Source organism: Neovison vison, chromosome 5 (assembly GCF_020171115.1).
Source record: "Neovison vison isolate M4711 chromosome 5, ASM_NN_V1, whole genome shotgun sequence".
Classification (NCBI taxonomy): domain Eukaryota; kingdom Metazoa; phylum Chordata; class Mammalia; order Carnivora; family Mustelidae; genus Neogale; species Neogale vison.
This window is the reverse complement of record NC_058095.1, coordinates 29,278,103-29,294,494: the sequence shown is the minus strand read 5'-3', so window position 1 is coordinate 29,294,494 and position 16,392 is coordinate 29,278,103. Positions and strand designations below refer to the sequence as shown.

At 44.0% G+C, this 16,392-nt stretch overlaps 1 pseudogene; it reads left to right on the top strand.

The window, feature by feature from the left end:
• Positions 1 to 13,287: 13,287 nt before the first annotated feature.
• Positions 13,288 to 13,734, top strand: LOC122907664 (annotated as a pseudogene).
• Positions 13,735 to 16,392: the final 2,658 nt, after the last annotated feature.

The following is a 16,392-nucleotide window of genomic DNA, read 5'->3' as shown; positions in this document are numbered from 1 at the left end:
GGTCAACTAATCTTCGACAAAGCAGGAAAGAATGTCCAATGGAAAAAAGACAGCCTCTTCAATAAATGGTGTTGGGAAAATTGGACAGCAATTCAATTGCTCTCTCCGCGAGGATGCGGAGAGAGGGGAACCCTCCTACACTGTTGGTGAGAATGCAAGCTGGTGCAACCACTCTGGAAAACAGCATTGAGGTTCCTCAAAATGTTGAAAATAGAGCTACCCTATGACCCAGCAATTGCACTACTGGGTATTTACCCTAAAGATACAAACGTAGTGATCCGAAGGGGCACATGCACCCGAATGTTTATATCAGCAATGTCTACAATAGCCCAACTATGGAAAGAACCTTGATGTCCATCAACAGATGAATGGATAAAGAAGATGTGGTATATATACACAATGGAATACTATGCAGCCATCAAAAGAAATGAAATCTTGCCTTTTGCAACAACGTGGATAGAACTAGAGGGTATCATGCTTAGCGAAATAAGTCAATTGGAGAAAGACAACTATCATATGATCTCCCTGATATGAGGAAGTGGAGATGCAACATGGGGGGTTAAGGGGGTAGGAGAAGAATAAATGAAACAAGATGGGATTGGGAGGGAGACAAACCATAAGGGACTCGTAATCTCAGAAAACAAACTGAGGGTTGCTTGGGAGAGGGGGGTTCGGAGGGAGGGTGGTGTTATGGACATTGGGGAGGGTATGTGCTAAGGTAAGTGCTGTGAAGTGTGTAAACCTGGTGATTCACAGACCTGTACCCCTGGGGATAAAAATATATTATATGTTCATAAAAAAAAAAAAAAGATAAGGTGCTGTCCTGGCAGAGCCCACAGTCTAAAGGGACAAGCAGACATACAAATAGACTCCTCTCTTAGCAGGAAAGTGCTCTGACCAAGGTGGGTCCTGGTGTAGTGTGAGCACCGAGTGGGGCTGTCCTCCTAGCCAGCCTGCAACTGGGGGTCAGGAAGGCCTCTTGGAGGCAGAGACTGTGGATTGAGGCTTACATGAACTCAAGCAAAGTGCTGAGGGGCATGAGCTCTGGAGGCAGGGGAGGTGGGTTCAAACCCTTTGTCTGCCACTTTTTAACCATGTGACCTTGGGCGTGTTACTTAACCTAACTTCTCCTTTCCTCATCCATAAAATAAAAGCAGCACCCAACTCACAGTGTTGCTAAAGGATGAAATCATAAAATCCACCAAGGCAGCCAGCACAGTGCCCAGCACATAGTAGGAACTCGTAAACATCAGCTAGTAGTCATACGTTTGGCAAGGAGTTAGTAAGTGCTATGCCAAATACTGTAATCCGTGCCTGGGACAGAATGGCAGGCAAGAAACAGAAAAATCCCTGCCTTCTTGCTTGTAGTGGTGTGGAAGACTCGGATGAAAAGGAAACAAATCAGGGAGCACACAGTCTGTTAGGAGGGGGTAAGTCCACAAAGGAACACAAAGCAGGGCAGAGGGTGGGAAGTGCGAAGGGTTGTAGTTTTAAATCGGGGGATCAGGCAGGTTTTCATGGAGCAGATGAAAAATGAACAAGAAACAGGGAGGTGAGGGAGCAGATCATGCTAGCAGGAGGGACCATGCCAGCAGAAGGGACAGCAAGGGCAAAGGGCCTGTGTGGGATGGGCCTGGCTACATCAGAAAGAGCAAGGAGACTGGTATGGTTGGAGCAGGGGACAGGGAGAGGGCTCTCTAGGAGATGGTGTGAGAGGTCATGGGGGTCAGATCACACAAGGCTCACGGGCCATTTTAAGAACACTGGCTTTTCTCTGAAAAACACAAGGAGTCACTGGAAGGCCTTGAGCTGATGATCTGACTTATATTTTAAAAGAATCAACCTGGCCTTGAAGTCAAGAATAAATTATTAGGGAGGGGCATAAAGACCAAAGTGACGAGAGGAGTTAGGAAGCTACTAAAATCACGCAGGTGACAAATGCTGGTGGCTCAGACCAAGGGGCAGCCGCAGAGGTGATAAGAAGTGGTCAGATTCTAGATATATTTTGCATGTAGAGCTAAGAAGAAATGCTCATGAACTGATTAGATGTGGGGTACAAGAGAAAGAGAAGTAAGGAGACTCCCCAAGGGTTTGGGCCTGAGCAACCAGAGGGTGAAGGTGCTTGTAGCTGAGAAGAAGAACATAGTAGGAAGGTCAGGAGTGGGGAGATGAGGAAGCTGGATTCGAGAACCTCTGTAGTGGTGAGGAGGAAATGCCATCCAGGCAAGTACAGTGTGCTGGAAGGCAAGTGAGGGGTAGACGGAGGGAGGGGTTTGACCAACTGCTGCCATGGGTCAGCTAAGATAGGGACTGAGGACTAAGCACTGGATTTAGCAATACGAGATCATTGATGACCTTCATGAGTCCACCACTAATTATTAAAGGTCACAGGCACTGTACCAGGCTGGGAAGTTCTAGTCCTGGGATGCAAAGATGGTAGAATGAAAAGGAACCTCTTCACTCTGGCTTCTGCTGCTGTCTGAAGAGTCACAGCAGCAAACCTTATCCAGACCCACTAACCATAGATACTGAATGTCCCATTGCTGCTACCAACAAGTCCCTTTGTGTGAACACAGACAGGTAGCTGCTGGGAGTTCAGAAGCAGGTTCCCAGATTCCAAGTTACCAGCCAATGCACTGGCTCCTAGAACACATCCTGAACACCAACAAACCAACCAAAATAGCTCAGAAGCAAAGCAAGATAGTAGCGGAGAGGCAGCAGCAGTGACGTCACGAAAGTGTTAGAGACCTAATCCCTGTGATGTCCAGAAAGGAGCGATAAGAATCATTACATAAGTTCCTTTAGGGCAGGGCCACTCTGCTTCGTGGCTGTACCATGTCACCTGTTACTGTCACCTGTCACCTGTACCCTGTCACCAAGCAGATGCACAGTAAATATTTGCTTGTTGTCTCACTGCCATGTGTCCTGCATGTGATCTCATCTAATACCGCACCTTGCAACAGAACAGGGGCCAACGGGAGGCATACAAAAATGACAACACAAACACATGGGCAGAATACATTCTGGTGAATATGGCCAACACAGAGGAGGGGAGGAACACACCCCTAACTCATTCTGAAGTTGAGATGGTATGGAAGAGGAGTAAGAGTCTATCGAGGAATGACAACACTTGTCAAGTGTCGTGCACCTGACACCGGCCAGGCGTGACGCCACGTATCTGTAATTCCATCGCAATGCTCCAAGGTCGGTCATACGATTCCCCATTCTACAGACAAGAAAAATGAGGCTGAATGAGACAAAGTTACTGATTCTAGACCAATGCACTGAACTCTGGCTGTACCTCAGAGTACCTGGAAAAATTATAAGATCATTAAAGTAGAAGACAGACTATCATGCAGGAAGAAGTCAAATAAAATTAAACCCTTAAAGGGTGCCTGGTGTGGCTCAGTTGGTTGAGTATCTGCCTTGGGCTCAGGTCATGATCCCAGGGTTCTGTTATCGAGCCCCACATCGGGCTCCCTGCTCGGTGGGGAGTCTGCTTCTCCTTCTCCCTCTGCAGCTCTCCCCCTTCACTCATGCTCTCTCTCTCTCTCGCTCACTCTTTCTTTCAAACAAATAGTCTTTAAAAAAAAAAGAAGAAATAGATAATTTTATATATGTTTATAGTTAATGTAAAAGTTATATGAATATTAAATAAATTTTTAAAATTTACATCATTTAAAATATTCAGGTTTTATTTATTCTAATGTTGCTATTCATTGCTGAAAACAATTTTCACTGTATTTTCTTGTTGGCCTAGAGAAGCTTAGATAAAATGAATTAAATATTTTGAAATGAGATGGTTGGTCATAATTACATGAAGAACAGGACTTTTCTAGGAAGAAGATAATGGTTTTATTTTTTTGCCTGTGGTGCCAGGACAAAATAATATTTTCACCACCAAATTTTTTTTTTCAATCTGAAGTTATCCTAGGATTCTTCCAGCCTTAGAAAGGAGGATATTGAACACACTAGTTGTTTTTTTCTTTTTTAAGATTGATTATTTATTTATTTTATTTATTAGAGACAGAGGGAGAGAGAGCACAAACAGGGGGCTGGAACAGAGGGAGAGGGAGGAACAGACTCCCTACTGGGCAAGGAGCCCAACATGGGCTTGATTCCATGACCCTGAGTTCATGACCTGAGCCAAAGGCAGGAAGACCTTAACCAACTGAGCCACCCATGTGCCCCAAGCACACTGTTCTAACATAACATAAATTCTAATCTTAAAAATATTTACCTGTGTGAGAGGTACTTTGGTGGCACTGTGGGCTGAGCCTCCAACCCTTGGTTTCAGCTCAGGTCATATTCTCAGGGTCCTGAGCATGATCCCTGCATTGGGCTCTGTACATGGCCTGGAGTTGGCTTGAGATTTTCTCTCTCTTTCTCCCTCTGCCCCTCCCACTTGTGTTCTCTCTCACTCTAAAAAAAAAAAAAAAAAAGAAGAAAAAGAAGAAGAAGAAGAAAGAAATATCTACCTGTGTATTTATAAAATTTATTTTCTTTTTTTAAAAGATGTTATTTATTTGAGAGAGAGAGAGATATCACAAGCGGGGCGGGGGGGGGGCAGGCTCCCTGCTAAGCAGGGAGCCCAACATGGGGATAGATCCCAGGACCCTGGAATCATGATCCGAGCTGAAGGCAGACACCTAACTGACTGAGCTACCCAGGCACCCCTATAAAATTTATTTTCAATTCATTTCTTGTATAGTACTTTATACTTAAAGCAGTTTGTAATTGGAAAAAAATAATAGTACTTAAAAGGGCAAGAATCCCATTTTTTTTAAAAGACTTTATTTATTTTAGAGACAGAAAGCACGCGAGGGCAGGGGGAGGAGCAGGGGAGGGGCGGTGGGGGGGTGATGAATCTCAAGCAGAGTGTGGCTGAGCGGGTAGCCTGATGCAGGGCCCGATCTCATGACCCTGCGATCAAGACCTAACTCACTCAGGTACCCTTCATTTCTGAATTTTTATAAGAGCTTAGGAATGTGGAATGTTCTTCGATCTGCCTATTTGTGTCCTGTTTAATACATATTGTCTTAATGAATTGAAAAGTATTTCTAAAAATATGAAGAAAATAAAATCGCCCTTTTTAAAAATATCAGTAGCAGGCCTCTACCTACAAATTTCCATTGAAGTGGTCTTGGGTGTGACCCAAGCCTCAGAGTTCTGAAGCCCCTCTCTCTAGGTGATCCTAGTGTATAGCCATTAAAACATTTATAAAATAAAAACATTTGCAAGTAATACGGGGTAGCAAGGAACTCCTAAGCCTAGAGCCTGTTGCCCTAGTCCCTGCATGAGAACGTATGTTATTACACCATAGTTCTAAAGTTGTTTTTGTGGAGGCCAAGAAAAACAAGGCTGTACCCACTTCAAGTCTAGCCCTGACGTAAGTGCAGCCATCTTGATGTTCCAGATTATCACAAAATATTTCTTGGGTTCTGACCTACTCAGGTTAGCACTTTAAACAGTCCCTCTCTCCTTTAATGATTGATTTAAACCCCTGGACTGGAAAAGGGTTTTTTGTCAAATAGCAAAAAACCTTATTTGAGCTTCATTTTCTTTTTGTAACACTAATCATGCTTTGCTATTTTCTCCCATGTCTCCTCACTGGACTTCAATTCCTTTGCTGTCATAACTTCCACAGATGATCCTTTCCACTTGGGAAAATCACCTGAGCAGTCTGCCCTGGACTCAGCTGCCTCCATCTTTCATAACTCCCCTACACATTCCCCAACTGACTAGTGTTGACCCCAGTAGGTAGGGACAACTCTACGCCCCTATTCAGCAGGAAGAAGTTACAGAAGATGAGACCTTCCACCTTCAACAACCCTAAAGATTTAAGGGTCAAAATTGTTCACGGGGAAATGATGTGGGAAACAGAGGCAGAAGAAAATCATTAAAATTCCTTACCTACTGACAAGCCCTTGAAACAGAGTGGCTCTCCCCTGGGGACTCAACTGTTCTCACCTTGAGGTTTTGCTAAGGACAATCCTAGCCTGATCGACCCCCTACTCCAACAGGTCCAACCAGGATCCTGTAAGTCTATTTTAATAATTCCTTTAGGAAACTTTATCTCTAAACCTCCAAGATAGTGTCAGCAATCATTCCCAAGCATATGACCCACTGATATACATCTAAAGGGTCTCACGAGAAGATTTTTATTACTGGTAATAAATAACCTTTCTCCCAACAATAGCTAGCCCCTCAAGCTCCTGGACACCTTGCTTCCAAAATTTCTTAGAGACTTACATCATCCCTAATCCCTTTTGTCCTCACCCACCACTGATTCCACCCCTACTCTGCCTTTAAAAACTCTGACTATAGGGCGCCTGGGTGGCTTAGTGGGTTAAGCCGGTGCCTTCGGCTCAGGTCATGATCTCGGGGGCCTGGTATCGAGTCCCGCATCGGGCTCTCTGCTCCGCAGGGAGCCTGCTTCATCTTCTCTCTCTCTCTGCCTGCCTCTCTGCCTACTTGTGATCTCTCTCTGTCAAATAAATAAATGTAATCTTTAAAAAAAAATAACTCTGACTATAATCCCATTTGGGGTCCAATTCCCTACTCCGCTGTGTCAGGTATACTTGGGCCCAAGCTTAAGCTTGTAAAATAAACCCTCATGTGATTGCATCGGTATTGGCTCCTTGGTGGTCTCTCGGACATGAAAACTCAGGTACAACAGTTTTGTGTGTGATTACCCCCAATAAGAGGCACTCCCCAGAGATAGGACTGGTGCCTGTTAGAATGTAGCAGGGTTCTGTCTATGCTAAACAGGTGTCCGATAACCAAATTTCTGTTCATGAAGACTTCCTCTGGGCTTGTCTTCAAAGGTACCTGGCCACATTAGAAGGATCACAACCATCTGTAAGCATTACATGACAATGATCACAAGGAATGGTGGGGAGAAGTAGGGAGAACATCCTAACCAGGCTATGGACACAGAGGGCTCCAGTAAGAGTAACAACTCAAAATTCCCTGCCCCTTGTTCTGTATGCACATATATTTCTGGAAGCTCCCTGGAGGTTTTTCCTGTGTGCCCATGGTTAATTCCTTTCCAGCTGAGCCCTGGCTTCTTCACAGAGCTGTCACAGGGCACCACCAAGGCCACCAGACACCACAACCACCTCCTGTCATAGCCAAGACCCAGGAACCCTAGAAGTACTAAAGTGGCAGGGTTTTCTGGTGCAAAGAGTAAAAGAATGCCTCTTTGCATTAACCCCTCTTTGCCTTACACTCCTTTGAGAGGGGGTCCCTAAGCAGTTCAAGGAAAACTGGGCAGGTGTGCAAATTTGAGAGATCATCAGAGTCCCTGCCCTATTTCCCTGCCTCAGTCATTCTTAAGGGCTCCTTCCTACACATTCGTCACTTAGAACAAGTTCTCGGAGAAGTTCCATCCTTTGTGTAAATAGGGTTCTGGAAAGTCATCCCATTTGGTCTTCGAACATATCTGAACCCCAGGCTGGATTTCAGCTGGTATCACCACAGAAGTCACAGTCAGTATACACCAGTAAGAGCTGTTGATACCTATAGGGCAAGCAAGGTGCCTCCAGAATCTTAAAAGGCCCCTCCATGAGGCAAACTAATCAAATTGACACTTAGTGGAAGGGATTGGCCACCTGTACAAGCCATTTATTGACTGTATACTCCTTTTCCCAACCACCATCAGAATGTTAAGCATTGAGAAAGCAGGAATTTTGTCTGTTTTAGTCACTAATAGATTCTCAGGACCCAGGACAGTTCCTGCACATAGCTGATACTTAATAGTCATTGATCTTAGTGAGTAAATCCAATAAAGCAATATTCCAAAAGCAGGAGAAAGGAAGGCGGAGAAAATGAACATTTCTTGAAGACGGCAGTTTTCCAAATATTTCATATAATTTGGCATTGAGCACTCACAACACCTTCAGAGGTGGGTATAATCACCCTCATTTTACACATGAAGAAACAGAAGCTCAGAGAGATCATGTGGCTCAGATTTTGAGCTCAGATGTTTGACAAGCACTGATCAATTTTCTGTCCTCATAGTTTCACCGTTTCCAAAATGTCAAATGGAATCATTCAGCAAGCAGACTTGAGTCCGGCTTCTTTGACTTAGCAGAAGGCATCTGACTTTCACCCACGTTGTTGCACGTATCAGGAATCCACTTGTGTTCATTGTGAAGTGGTATTTCATCATACGGATGTGCCACAGCTCGTCTATCTACTGGTCACTTACGGACTATTCAGGTTGTTTCGATTTTGGGGCAGTTACAAATAACACAGCTGCAATCATTCACGTAAAGGTTTTGTGTGATCCTCATGACCATTTCTGTAGGAGGGAGACTTCTGGGTCACATGCTGGAGGCGTGTTAACTTTATAAGGAACTGCCGAAGTGACTTCTAAAGTGGCTGTAGCATTCTTGCATTGCCACCAGCAAGGTATAAGGGTTCCAGGTCCTCTGCATCCTCATCGGCAGTTGCATGGTCAATACTTTTTTATTTTCATTTTATTTTTTGTATTTTCTAAGTAGGCTCCACACCCAGTGCAGAGACCAACACAGGCCCAAACTCATGACCCTGAGATCAAGACCTGAGCTGAGATCAGGAGTCAGCTGCTTAGCTGACTGGGCCACCCAGACACCGCTGTATTATCAATACTTTTTATTGTAGGCATTCTAAAAGACGGGTAGTCCTGTAACACTGTGGTTTTGATCTGCATTTCATTAATTACTAATGAAGTTGAGCATCTTTTCGTGTACTTATCCACCTATCTTGCCATCCATATTTTTTGCCACTCGCACATATATCTTTGCTGAAGTAGCTGCTCAAGTCTTTTGCCCTTTTTTTTTTAAAGATTTTATTTATTTATTTGACAGACAGAGATCACAAGTAGGTAGAGAGGCAGGCAGAGAGAGAGAGAGGAGGAAGAAGGCTCCCTGCTGAGCAGAGAGCCCGATGCGGGACTCAATCCCAGGACCCTGAGATCATGACCTGAGCTGAAGGCAGAGGCTTAACCCACTGAGCCACCCAGGCGCCCTCTTTTGCCCTTTTTAAATTGTGTTTGCCTTGTTACTGTTGAGTTTTTAAGAGTTCTTATATACAAGCCATTTATCAGTTATGCAATCTGCAATGATTTTTCCCAAGTTTATGACTTGTCTTCCCATTTTGCTAACAGTGTCTTTTGAAGAAGTCCAATTGACATTTTTTTTTTCCTTTTACAGATCATACTTTTGGTGTTGTATCTAAGAAATCTTTGCCTGACCCAACATCACAAAGATGTTCTCTTACGATGTTTTCTAGAAGCTTTATAGTTACACATTTTGCATTTTGGTTCCTGATCCATTTTAATTGGTGCAGATAATGAGAGGTGTAGATAGAGGTCCGACTATTTATATGTAGATGTTCATTTGCCCTGGTATCATTAGTTGAAGACTATTGTCCATTTTGATCTAATACTACAGTTTTCCCCTTGTAAATCTCATCTTTCCTACTACATGCCGATGGGTCACCCGTTCATCCAACCATCATCATTCACTTGCTATTGCTTACCTGATTCCAGCTATGCTGGTCCTCTTCTTGTTCCTCTAACACACTTAATGGACCTGCCTCAATATCTTTGCCATTCCCTTAGCCCGTTCTTCCAAATGCTGTTCTTCCAAATAGCCACATAGCTCACTTCCTCATTTCATTTAGGTCTCTGCTCAAATATTACCTTACTTAAAAGAACTTCCAGAAGACTCCCAATCCTACTACTTCTTTACCCTGCTTTATTTCTTTTCATAGCATGTATCACAATCTGACATATTATATATTTATAGTTTATGTATTTGTTGACTGTATACTCCCTTCCCCAGCCACCATCAGAATGTTAAGGATTGCAAAAGCAGGAATTTTGTCTGTTTTATTTGCTAATAGAGTCCCAATAGTTGATACTTAATAGTTGATACTTAACAGTTATTAATCTTATTGAATAAATCCAATTAAGAAATATTTACTGAGTGTCTCTTAGGTACCAGGCACAGTGTTAAGCTCTGGAGATACAAGAAAGAGCAAAACAGACATGGTCTCCACCTTCCTGGAGCTCACAGATCAGCAGGAAAGACGACATTAACTGAATAATCCCAGAAATAAAATGGATACTAGTTTCTGGGCCTGGAAGGAGAACTACATGGTGTTGGGGAGCCTATAACCCAGTTGTAGAGAATTGGTCCTAGACATCAGGGAAGAGTGCCCAAAAGGGAGTGGGTGACTGAACTGAGTCCTGAGGATTAAAAGTGGTTCACTAGGTGAGGAGAGGGGAGAACGGGCCTTCTAAGCATCTGGCAACCATGTACAAAGATCATGGGAGAGGAAGAAGCTTGGTATGGATGAAACTACAGAAAGGTGGATGTGCCTGAAGGTAGTAAGTCAGGCGAGGAGAGAGGAAGGCAATGAGTCTCAGGGTCATGCAAGGTGGCTGGTAGGAGGTTGCTCCTTCCCAAGAGCAAAGGGAAGCCATTAGAGGCTGGCTCTACCTTTTTTTTTTTTTTTTTTTAAGATTTTATTTATTTATTTGACAGAGAGAGATAACAAGTAGGCAGAGAGGCAGGCAGGGGTGGGGGGGGGGGAGCAGGCTTCCTCCGGAGCAGAGAGCCCGATGTGGGGCTCAATCCCAGAACCCTGGGATCATGACCTGAGCCGAAGGCAGAGGCTTAACCCACTGAGCCACCCAGGCGCCCCTGGCTCTACCTTTTTAACCACCCGATGCACAGCAAACAGAATAAACACTCAAACATACTTGCGTATTGAAAATGCCCTTACACTTTGCTGATGGGAATGTAAACTGATCCAACTTTTACACAGGGCAATTTCCCCATAATGGTTCAAAATTACGAAGGTATTTTCACCCAGCAATTCCCTTCTAGGAACTTATCTTACAGATTGACTTGTCCATGCATGCGATGGCATTTATCCAGGGTTAGTCACTGCAGTGTTACCTGTAATAGCAGGAGACTGGAAGCAAACCAGGAGTCTCTCAATAGGAGATCACAAAAAGTCATGATGTCTCCACACAGTGGACTAAAACCAACCATAAAAAAGAATAATGAGGATTTTTATGCAATTTTTGAAAAAATTCCAAGATTATTAAGTTTTTTAAAAATGATGGTTCAGGATTGAGTTTATAAATGACTAACATTTATGTGAATTAAAAAAAAAAGGCCCAGGAAAAGAAATGGGTATAGCTTTTCTGTGTCCAGTATTTCTCTGGAAGGAGGTGTAAGAAACCAGTACTGTTGCTTGCCTCCAGGCCTTGGGTAGGGGAGTGGATTGGAGGGGGTTTTTACAGTGTACCTCTTTAATTTTGAACCATGCAAATATCTTACTTATTCTACAACTTTAAAAATGTACATGATAATTATTAATTGATTAAATGAATTAGAAATTAATTCGTTGGGGCACTTGGGTGGCTCAGTGGGTTAAAGCTCAGGTCGTGATCCCAGGGTCCTGGGGTTGAGCCTCACATCAGGCTCTCTGCCCAGCAGGGATAAATCTTTATATATATATATAATCTTTAATAAATATATATATATAAAATCTTTAATATAATAAAATCTTTAAAACTTTTTTAAAAATAAAATCTTTTTTTAAATAAAATATTTTTAAAAAAAGAAATTAATTTGTTAAATAAATGCCTTCCAATCAGTACTCCCATGTACTATTAGAGGAAAAAAAGTTAGGAAGTCCTGGCTCCTGCCCCACTCCCTGATTCCCAGCATGATCCTCAAGAGTAACCCACCAACAGAGGAATCAATCCTTGGGGCCTTTGGAGCAGGCAGTGGGGTGAAAATGTTTATTTCATTCAACTGGCATCAGGATCCCCCTCTTTGCCCCTGAAACCAGTGTCTTGCAGCCTCACAGAGACACATTCGTTTGGGGCTTTCTCGAGCTTGTTTAATTAGGTTCTTTGCTGAAAAGCTGCACCATTCGTCTCTGAAGTGGCAACTGGCCTCCAGAGATGCGATCTCCTCTCCACAAGAACTTTTATTAAAAAGGCTAATATTCATGCTGTGCTTTTCTGCAAAAACAATAAGCATCCAAAAGTATTTGTGGTATCAGGGAAAGCAGCACAAAGGGAGTAAGGCCAGAATGTCTTGAGCTCCCCATTTGCCACAACCCAAAGAGCTGAGTCCCGATTAAATTCCAGTGGTTGACAGCACAGGTTCATGTCTCGGACCATTAGATTTCATCACCCTGGCTTGATAAGGAAGATGAAAGGGAGACCAAGGGGCTCGCCTCCAGAAGGAGTTCCCTGTTTCTCTGGTGCTAATGAAAGAAAGCAGCTGTGAGCTCTGCCCTGGAGTCCCCTCTGGCAAGTTAAGACATGGACCAGACAGGTGGATTGGGGAGGGGAGGAATCAGGGGAGGAGAGAAAAGAATGAGGACAAGGTGGAGTAGGGATCTCGGACTCCCCGTCTCTGTGTTGTAATGCAGTTATTTGTCTAACAACCCTATGGAGAAAGATTACTGTCCTCTGCCCTACCCCATTCTACAAAGGAGGAAGCTGGGGCTCAGAAAAGTGCAGTACCTTGCTTAAGGTCTCACAACTAGCCAAGTGCCCAGGTCGGGATATGAGCCCAGACCTCTCTGATGCCATGCTCTTGCTTTCGGGGTGATGTTAATATATCAGAAGTACCTTCTTTTAAAATCAGAAATGAACTACCTTTAAAAACCTATGCCATTTTGGGCTGCCTGGGTGGCTCAGTGGGTTGAGCCTCTGCTTCGGCTCAGGTCATGATCTCAGGATCCTGGGGAGCCTGCTTCCCCCCTCTCTCTGCCTGTCTCTCTGCCTACTTGTAATCTCTCTCTCTGTCAAATAAATAAATAAAATCTTAATAAAAAAAAAAACCTATACCATTTTGGGGCTGCCTGGGTGGCTCAGTTGTTTGAGCATCTGACTCTTGATTTCAGCTCAGGTCATGATCTCAGGGTGGGGAGATGGAGCCCTGTGTTGGGCTCTGCGATCGGCAGGCAGTCTGCTTGAGATTCTCTCTCCCTCTCCCCATGCACTGCACCCCACCCTGGCTCATACTCTCCGTCTGTCCCCAAAATAAATACATAAATCTTTAAAAAAAAATAACTGTGCCATTTTTCCTTTCAATATTGTATCTGAAGATAATATTTGGCATCCGTAAATTACTTCTATTCCAAAAACAAAGATGACAAATTCTTCCCTTTTTTCCCCCTTTCCTTCTCAATATGAGCTGAATGGGGAGATCAAGTCCTTTTAGCAGTCAAAAAGACAAAGAGGAGGCCAATGGTGTGCCGAGCAACATGGCTACCTTTTATTGTGACTACTGTGACCCATACCTCACTCTGGACTTTCCGTCTGTGAGGAAGACATGCTGCCGCGGTAGAAACACAAAGAGAAGGAGAAAGCCTACTATCAGAAAGGGATGGAAGAGCAGGCTCAGAGCATGATCAACAAAACAACTGCTGCATTACCGCAAGGAAGGGCTCCCCCTCCACCATTCTCTGCTCCTCCTCCTGCAGGGGCAATGATCCCACCTCGCCCTAGTCTCCCCGGTCCTCCTTGCCCTGGTAGGATGCCAGCACCCGCTATGGGAAGCCCTCCTCCTGCTGGGATGATGCCAGTGGGACTAGCTCCTGGAATCAGACTGCCTATGGGAGGCCACATGCCATTGATACCTGGGCCCCCAGTGATGAGACTGTCCCATGATGGTGCCAAGTTGACCAGGAATGACTTGACCAGACAGATAAGGAGAGAGGGGGACATCTTTAAATACATTTTATATTATTTGTTCTACTTCCCCATTGTCTAACTGTGCAATGACTCTTCGTGTTTCCCAAACAGCATGACAAGGAAGACTTGCTCCCCCTTCCTATCAGTGAGAGGATGGTTTTGGCAGGGCAGTAGTGGGACAATAAAAAAAAAAATTATTTGCATTATGAAATGTGAAAATTAAATTGTCAACTGTTTTACTTAAAAAAAAAAAAAAAAGACAAAGAGGAAATAACCAGGAGCCCCAGTGCAGCCAGAGCCCCTCCTAAGGCAGAATCCTGCTGCTTGGGATACTTGGGCCATTCCAAATGGCAAAAGCTTTCCATGGGGACATTTGGCGTCAAGATAAGGATACCTTACATGGTGGGACTTTCCATAAAGTGTTTCTTTTACCTCTTCTGAAGACCAAACCCAGAAAAAAAACCTCATATTACCAGTGCATGGACTTAGGTTAGATATAAGTAAGAACTTTCTGAAAAGTGATGGATGTTGGTTCATAAAATGGGTGATGAAGAAAAGACAGGCTAGGAATAAGCTGGCAAGATACCAGACATATAATCCAAACTCTGGATTGTGGTTGCTTTGATTTCTCGACTATCTCTCACTATCTCCTGCAAACACTCTGCCACCTGGTCTGAGTCCCATCACAGCCCTGCATCTCTTTATGCCTCTGAGCCTTTGCTCTTGCTGGTCCCTCCACCTGAAATGCCTTTCCCTTTCTCTGACTGTCCTAATTCTGTTTACCTTTCAAGGTCTAGCTCAAGTTCCTGGATCTGCTTAAAGCTTTTTCTGCCCACTCCAACCCATATGCCTCTACCCTGCTTGGAATTCCAGATAGTCTGGAGCTTAGTCATGATCATCAGGCTAGAGGATCGCTGGTCCCTGCATCAGGTGGGAGAGAGGGAAAGGCTTATGGGCAGCAGAAGCAGCAACTGCCACAGGTGTCCCCTCTGCTGAGAGCCTGCCGCACCACCCACCTGGCGACTGGCCACTCTGCTGAGAGCCACCACATACAACCCTCAGACCATCATTTGCATTCTCTGGTCCCCTTTCCTGGGGCAAGAGTGCCCTGAAAGCACACGCAGATATCTGCCAACTACATTTCCCAAATCACACTCCATTATGAAGCTGATGTTCTTGGACAAGCCAGTTGTATGTTGATCTGGAGCACAGCCCTCATATAGAGCTGTGTCACCATAGGAAGGATGCTCTCCACTTAAGTTTGCATTTCATCCTCATAACAAGTCCATAAAGCCCATTTCGTAGGTAAGAAAACTGAGGATTGGGCAGGGCGAATGGTTGGCAGCAGCTTACACAGCTAGAAGAGAGCAAGAATGGCAGTAGCGGCAAACCTCTCAGACTATGAGCCGGGGTACTTTTCATCTACTGAGATGGGTACATGGTGGACATGACCCAGGCTGTCAGCTGACAAATGACTAGCTGCCAATTGACGTCAGTACCAGTTAAACTTCAGACTCTGATCATGACATAGAAACCCTCCTTATTCATGTCTTGGTCTTGCGTTTGCATTCTACCGTCCACAGACCTGAGTATCTGGGTCACCTCCAGCATCTGCTGCAGTTCACACCAAAGGCAAGAGACAGATGGGCTCGGCAATGGAGTTCTCTGTGTGATGTGCCTCCTGCCATTTCAGATGAGCTGAAAAATCCCAAAACTGTCTGTCCCCTGGCCCCCTTGGATTATCTCCAACCTGCCCTCCTTCAGCTCCTTCTCTGCCAGAGCCTGAGAACTTGGCTCCAGAATGCTCAAAAAAGTACTACCTTCATTCTCTGGTCTTCCCAAAACCTGACTCTTGGATTTCTCTGATTGACTTTGGCTTTGTCTTGCCTCCTGGTACTGGAAAATAGGAGTAGATTAGAATGGGTCTTTTTGTAAATTAATTAATGTTTGTAGGGTGCTTAGAACAATGACTGGCATTGTAAGTGCAATATAAGTGTTTGTTATCATCTTCAGCCCCATTATCCTAATGATCATCTACTACCTGCTTAGTGTAACACATTCTGACCACTTAAGCCAGCCTTCCCAATGCCTTGGGATAAAGTCCCAAATCCATAGCATAGCTCTTGTTAGGCTCTCCTAGGTCATCTCCTATGACTCTACCCCTTGTGATCCAAGACACCTGGACTTCCTTTAAGCTACAAATATGTCAAGCTCTCTAGACCTTGGCCCAGCTGTGTTCTCCACTGAAGAGCTCTTTGTTTCCTATCCCCCTCACCTTCCAACAAATCTGTCTTTCCATTCTCAGTTGGACTCTAAGCTTCATGAGAATAGGTGCCATATTTAAAGACACATTGCTGTATCCTCAGAGCCCAACACAATGTTTTCAATGAACAGGAGCTCAAAAACCTACTAAATTCCATTGAATTGAATCAAAATGGACTGAAAAATGATGATGACATTGATGTCAGTGAAAGCAATGAATTTAAAGCTTAATATGCTATTATTTATTTACTATACATGCCATGACCGATTCAAACCCAAATTCAGTAATAAAAAGATGACGAACAGAGGAAACAGATAACAGAATCAATGGTTTCTTGTCCAACAGCATGTACAACTATTGCTATCCTAAAAGAAGACAGTAATTAAAGCTGAAAGGAGGAGATGAGGCTCAA